Raw genomic sequence first — 6,660 nt, forward strand, 5'->3', positions numbered from 1 at the left:
ACATGTTAATGACTGTCACTAAGATGGGCTCAATGCTGGGTCAATATTATTTCTGTGAGTCTGGGCCCCAAATAAGCATGACGGTTATAATAGAATACACAGCCTTCCCCTCCCCCTCTCTTTTTCTTTTTTTTTCCACTCCTTCCCCTTCTGCTTTTCCCACTGCTAGCCTTTCTTTATCTCCTCCTCCTTTTTGTGAATTTGGAACTTGGAACCTGGATAGACTTTCAATTGTTGTAAGTACTTCTGTCATGGTTCAGTGAGTATAGTTAATATTAGCTTCTAAGAAGAAAATTTTTTTTTCTCAAATGTTCCTAAGGTTTGTTCCAAACATGTATTTTCTCCCCAGTATTTCTAGCCCTTTGATTCTCAACTGGGGACAATTTTGTCCTTCCTTCTACCCCCGCCTCCCCCCAACCCCCCGGGGACATTTGGCAAAGTTTAGACATTTTTTAGTTGCCACAACTGAGGGAGGGGTGCTACTGACATCTAGTGGCTGGGGGTCAGAGAGGCAGCTAATCATCCTACTGTGCACAGGGCAGCCACGCAGCAAAGAATTATCAGTCCAAAATGTCAGGGTGGTGAGACTGAGAAACATTGCTATAATCTTGGGCTATTCGGTACAGAATCCACAAGCCACATGATGCTTTTGAGCAGTTGAAATGTGGCTAGGCTGTATTGAGACGGGCTGTAGTATAAAAAAGCATACCGTGTTTTATTATTTTTTTATTTTTTTAAAGATTTTATTTATTTATTTGACAGACAGAGATCACAAGTAGGCAGTGAGACAGGCAGAGAGAGAGAGGGAAGCAGGCTCCCCACCAAGCAAAGAGCCCAATGTGGGGCTTGATCCCAGAACCCTGGGATCATGACCCGGGCCGAAGGCAGAGGCTTTAACCCACTGAGCCACCCAGGTGCCCCAAGCATACCGTGTTTTAAAGATTCAGTACAAAACATGTAAAATAGTAATAATTTTGATGTTGATTGCACATTGAAATGATAATATTTTGAACATGTTAGGTTAAATAAAATTCATCATGAAAATTAATTCCACTTCTTTTTACTTTTTCAATGTGATTCCTATACAATTTTAAATTATAGGTATGGCTAGCATATTTCTGTTAGTACTGTTCAAGACCTTTTTTTCAATTTTCACAACTTTGGAATATCAAGTAAGTTAATTAGTTAACTACCTAGGGAAAAAAGATTAAATTATTTTAAATTCCTATTTAACATCACATTCCAAAATCAAATCTTGGTTTTTTGGAAAATGTGAGAAAATTTCAAATACTCTCAAATATTAGAAGAAAATGTACACGGAAGGGAAGGTCTTTTCTAAGCCCAATATCAAAGGCAGAAACTTTAAAAGAAAATACTGTTAAATTAAAATACATATCATATATATTCAGTAATTAAAATATGTATCATAGAACATTCAGGAATTGGAGGCTTTCTATCTTTAAAGTGTTCTCCTGAGTACATTTTTTTTTATCAACTTGCATCTTGTTCAATGTCTGAGCTCTGTGTTAAGCCCCAGGATGTCCTAGGATATTCCTTCTGTCTGTGGCTCCAAGGAATTGAGGATCCTGCTCTTCCATCCACTTTCTGAAACTGCAGACCATGAATTTCACCAATCACTTGTATGGACCTCCCAGCTCTGGTAAGTGTGGTTTTGCGTGTGTGTGGAGGGGCCGGGGGCACTTTAATTCCAAACTGAGCCCCAAGAGACCACTTACCAGAACTATCCTTCTGATTCCAGAAGGATGTGGATGCAGAACAGGTTCAGATCCCTGTATCTTGGGGCTGCTGCCATGTTTTATGATTTACAAATACAGAGATTGGACATGAGGTGATCGATCTATTTTCTAATTCTAGACCATCAGATGGAATCTTCAGGTTTATACACTATAATATTGCTTGCTTTTGGGGGTTCTTAACATACACCCATATGTATCATCCTGTCAGAAAAGTGATAAGAAAAATAAAGCATATTGGGGTAAAGAGTGATGATGACAGCTATTGTTTCAGGTAAGGTGATTAGGCAAGGTCCCTGGCAGGGTGACTGAATTGTGAAAGAACTCCTTGGGCAGGTGTCTAAAATTTATTAGTTTATTTTTACCGTGAAATTTTAGTGACTTTTTTCAGAATATCATGTTTTTTGTTTTGTTTTGCTTTCTTTGCTTGGTTTAACGTCATGATCCTGTCGTGAAAGTATTTTTGATTCTTGCCTTACCCCCACACCATACTGTAATGATTTTCTCAGTTTCAAACCCTTGACTCTATCCTCTTAAGTGGTTGCCTTCTATCTCTTAGCTACTTCTATATTGTTGGAATACTTAGATTACTTCTAATTTCTTACTGTTGCAAATACTGCTAATGTACTTCAATTTTTAATAAATCTTTTTAAATGTTTGAAGTATTTCTTAGATGTTCAAAAGAGTTATCTACTGATTAAAAAAACTATTTAAAGTAATAGTTAAAAATAATTGAAATATTACACAATAAATCACTTTCAGGGAAAAGTATTTTTGTAACCACACGAACATGCAGTATTACCTATCCAGGTACCACATGTCTCTCTACAGAGACACCTAATACATCAGTCTCTGTACCCTGCGTCTGTCTCTTCTCTTTCTGTCCATCCATCATTTATCTGACTATATCCCTCATCTACCTTGAGCCATTATTTTAAAAAAGGAAACTTGCCTGTTTTATTTGAAGACTTACACCTCAACTCTTTTGACATCCCTTAAAGTATTTAAAAGTTTAGGTATATCATTCAACATCTGTTTTTTCTGTGTCCTTTATTAAGGAACGGTTTCTCCCAAAGTGATTCTCTTCCCTGCTATTTCTAATATCGCCTTGTCAAAGAAACCTGAGGTTTACAGATGATATCTTTCTCAGTAACAGTGCTCACAGTGGAGACGATTTGATGTGCCTGGAGCTGGCATGGGGAGGGAGGAATGATGGACAAACAGCTTGCTAGGGATTTTAATTTTTACGTAGTATGTTTCCCCCTGCCGCTGTCGTTTGGAAACTTTCCCACCTTACAGAAAAATGACAAGAATAATACCATGAACATTCAGATACCCATCAGCTCAGTTCACCCATTTTTAGCATTTTGCCACATTTGCTTATCTGTGTGCATGCACTCATGCATCTATATGTACGCATGTATGCATGTGTGTGCACATGCCTGTAGAACACATGTGTACATAAGCCATGTATAATGAATACATATACCAATAATTTTTTTTAAAGATTGATTTGTTTTTGAGAGAAGGAATCTCAAGCAGACCCCACTGGGCACAGAGCCCAATATAGGCTTGATCCCATGAGATCATGACCCTGAGATTACGACCCCGAAATCACAACCCGAGCCTCAATCTAGAGCCAGACGCTTAACCTACTGAGCCACCCAGGCACCCCTATACAAATCAATTTAAACGAGCCATTTGTGAATAAACTGTGGAGGTCATGATTCTTCCCCAAGACCAGCGTTAGCTGAGGCGAGTGTTGCAGAAAATGTAAGGGGCCACCCAGAAACTCTATGGTCAAAGTAAATATTTTGGTGCAATATTTTTAAAAAATTCAATGTTATGGAAAAAAGCCCCTGATGACCAAAAATATCAAAAAGATGTTAATAAAAACGGGCTGTTGTTTATCTTATGGGCTTATGTAATTGCACAAGGAGCGAAGTGTTTCTAGTCAGTTGGAGGTGCTGGGACGTGTGGCTGTTGGGTTTTTGAGGATTGGCAGTGGCCTGTGAACAGATTGAGCAATGTGGGCTTTACATATACTTGTGTGTTTTGACTGTGGAGCTTGCGTTAGCTTTTTGTCTTCAGTGCACAGTGTGTCCACAGGGGCAGGCATTCCTCCCTGTGCAAGCTGCATGTGGTTCTGTCCTGAGCACTGCAGCAAGCAACTCCTGGAGTCCAGAGATTCTTTCGTATCCCCTTGGTGCAGTAATCACATGCAGGAAGCTTGACGGTGATGTTCTTGTGACATGATTTTAGTCCATATATAAATTTTTGCAATCGTGGCATTGATGTCTTTTAGGTCTTGTTCCCCCTCTCCCCAACAACACATCCCAGTGAGGATCTGATCAAGGATCACGGGCTTTTTTCTCCTTGGAGCTAGAAAGCCGCCCCACCCGCACTTTTGTCTTCCGTGCCCTTGGCAGTTCTCAAGACTCCAGCCCCATTGTGATGCAAACCATCTCCTTCAATTTTGATTTGCCAGATTGTTTTTCTCAAGAATACTGCATTATGCGGGACTTTAAAGAACACATCCTTGTTGGAATCTTATTGTACTGCTAGATGGAGCCGGAATGAGTGAGTGTGGTCCCAAGTACCCCTAAGCCAGAACAAAGGAAACAGCGAGGCTTTTTGCGGGAAGCGCAGAGGATTCCAAATTATCAGAGAAGATGCGTAGCTTTGGGGTTTTAAAGGTTTTGTGCTAGAAAAATTGCTGGCTGGAATGACAAGAGGTTTCTGTGCTTGGGCCAACTCTGACTGATTGGAGGTGATTTTCAAAGGTCCCCAAGGCCTGGGGTGGGGCGAAAGAGGCCATGAGTGATGTCAGCCGTGGACATCTAGGTGGGGGGCGCGCAGAGGCACTGCTAGTGTTAAGACTGCACTTGATAAAGAATGACTGTGGCCTTTACTGCTGCTGCAGGCCACAACTCTTTTTTCTTACCTAACCTGGGCTAAGTGTCTTGAGCACGCGTGCGCGCGCACACACTAGGACTGACTGGAAATGTGTCAGTTGTCCTTCTCGGGTTGTCAGCCCACCTGTTCGTCTGTAGTCACAGCTCATACACATGTAAATCAGCTTCGCCCTCACACAGACCCTTCAAAATGCATGACTTCTCTTGTAATGCTGTTTGAATTCCTGACTGGAGGTATGGTTGAGCAGTTAAAAAAAAATCAGTTCCCGTCCTCTCCTATTCACAAGAGGTGACCAACATTATAAATGTAGGGACAAGGTTAAAAGCTAAGTAATTCCTTCCCAGGTACTAAGGCAACAACCTGGAAATACTCTTTATTGCCCTTTTGGACAATAAGCTGAAATCTGGATATGGAAAAGGGCTCTCTTCTTGGAGTTTAATTAAAAGTAAATAAAGAAGCTGTACCATGAAGATTTTACTCAAAGAACGAGGATCATATCACATATTAACTCCGTGTCCTCCAGTCTACGATGGGAATACATTTCTCAGTCTCTGCCAAATGCAAGTTTTGCAGTTCTTGGAATCTGTCCTGATGTTGTAGCGAACAATGCCTATGCCGCCGGCCTGTTCGGTAAATTCTGCGAAGAACCAGAGGGCAGCTTGGCAGAGTCTCTCTCCATCTTGAAGGAACAATCTTGAAGTTTCTCTCAATCCTTCTCCAAAATGAAATGAGTATTGAGATAATTGAGCCTGTGTGTGCAGCTGTAAGCAGGAATACAGAGAGGTCTCCCACGCCTTTGCCTACTTTGCTGCAACGACGGCTTTCTGGAAACCTCCAGTACCGTGGAGCTCAACCGTGCCTCAAGCCCCCGACCTCACTCAGAATTCCCGTTTGGCTTGTAGTCACTTCTGCGTGTGTCTTTAGTTCTGGACATTGTGGGAACACACCTCCGACTCGGCCTTTTCCCCTCTTAGGAATCTCTCCTCCAGAAACATTTGCAGCTGTGCACAGAGCCACTGACACCGAAACATGAACTGCGCTATTTCTGTGGTCCTCACGGAGACGGTAACGGTCTGCCTCCATCATCGGGGAAGAGGGAGATGCTTGGGGCCCGACGTGGAACGCTACACAGTAATGAAGTAATGAAGAAAGGAAGGGACAACCACAGACCCACGTGGGGAGAGCTCCAAGATGAAACGAGCGCGAGAGGCATGGAACAAGATGGTAATACAATTACATTTCTGTGAAAAATGGAAAGGGATGAATGTGTGTCCATATGTCTGCCCAGAAATGCATTTTAAAATGTGAAGGCCGTTCCTCGCATCATTGCCAAGTGTTTCCCTTCAGGACTCCCTAAGTCTGAAACTGTGTGGCTACCTTTAGGGCATTAAAACGAAACAAAACAAATGAACAAAACCCCCAAATCCTCTGCAGCCATTTCAGAGACAGACTGTGCCTGAGACTAACTCAGGTCCTTCCCTCCCTGGGAAGAAAGGCGCCCTGGGGCCGGCCGTCAGCCCGAAGCAGCACCCAGGGGTGCGGGGGAACCCGGGTCCACCTGAGGAGACCCACATACCCACTGTTTTCCTAAAGGCGAGCAGGCGAGACCTTCCCAGAGGAAAACTTTTTATAATTAACAAAGTAATGGGTGTGTCTCCGGCACCCCAGGGCCAGGCAGCAACCCATTTTCCAGTAGCAACCATTAATTATTTATTTAGAAGTTAAAATATAGTTTGGGGGGGAAGGGAGAAGCAGGACACAGAGGGAAATCCTAGCAGTCAGAGGGAAGAAAACAGAAGTTCCGTCCAAAGGGGCATTTTTGTAATATATAGGCACATTTTCCCATAAGAAACTCCCAGAAAAATTGAAACCACATGTGCAGATGGCCAGGGTGTGCTGTGCATGTTGCTGGGCAAGCAGTTCAGGCGCGCTGCAGCGAAACCCGCTCTCTCAGCTCTCGGGTTCTGGGGCTTTCTCCGCAATGAGAAGC

The sequence above is a fragment of the Lontra canadensis genome, unplaced genomic scaffold (genome assembly GCF_010015895.1).
Source record: "Lontra canadensis isolate GAN:19392208 unplaced genomic scaffold, GSC_riverotter_1.0 scaffold68, whole genome shotgun sequence".
Classification (NCBI taxonomy): Eukaryota; Metazoa; Chordata; class Mammalia; order Carnivora; family Mustelidae; genus Lontra; species Lontra canadensis.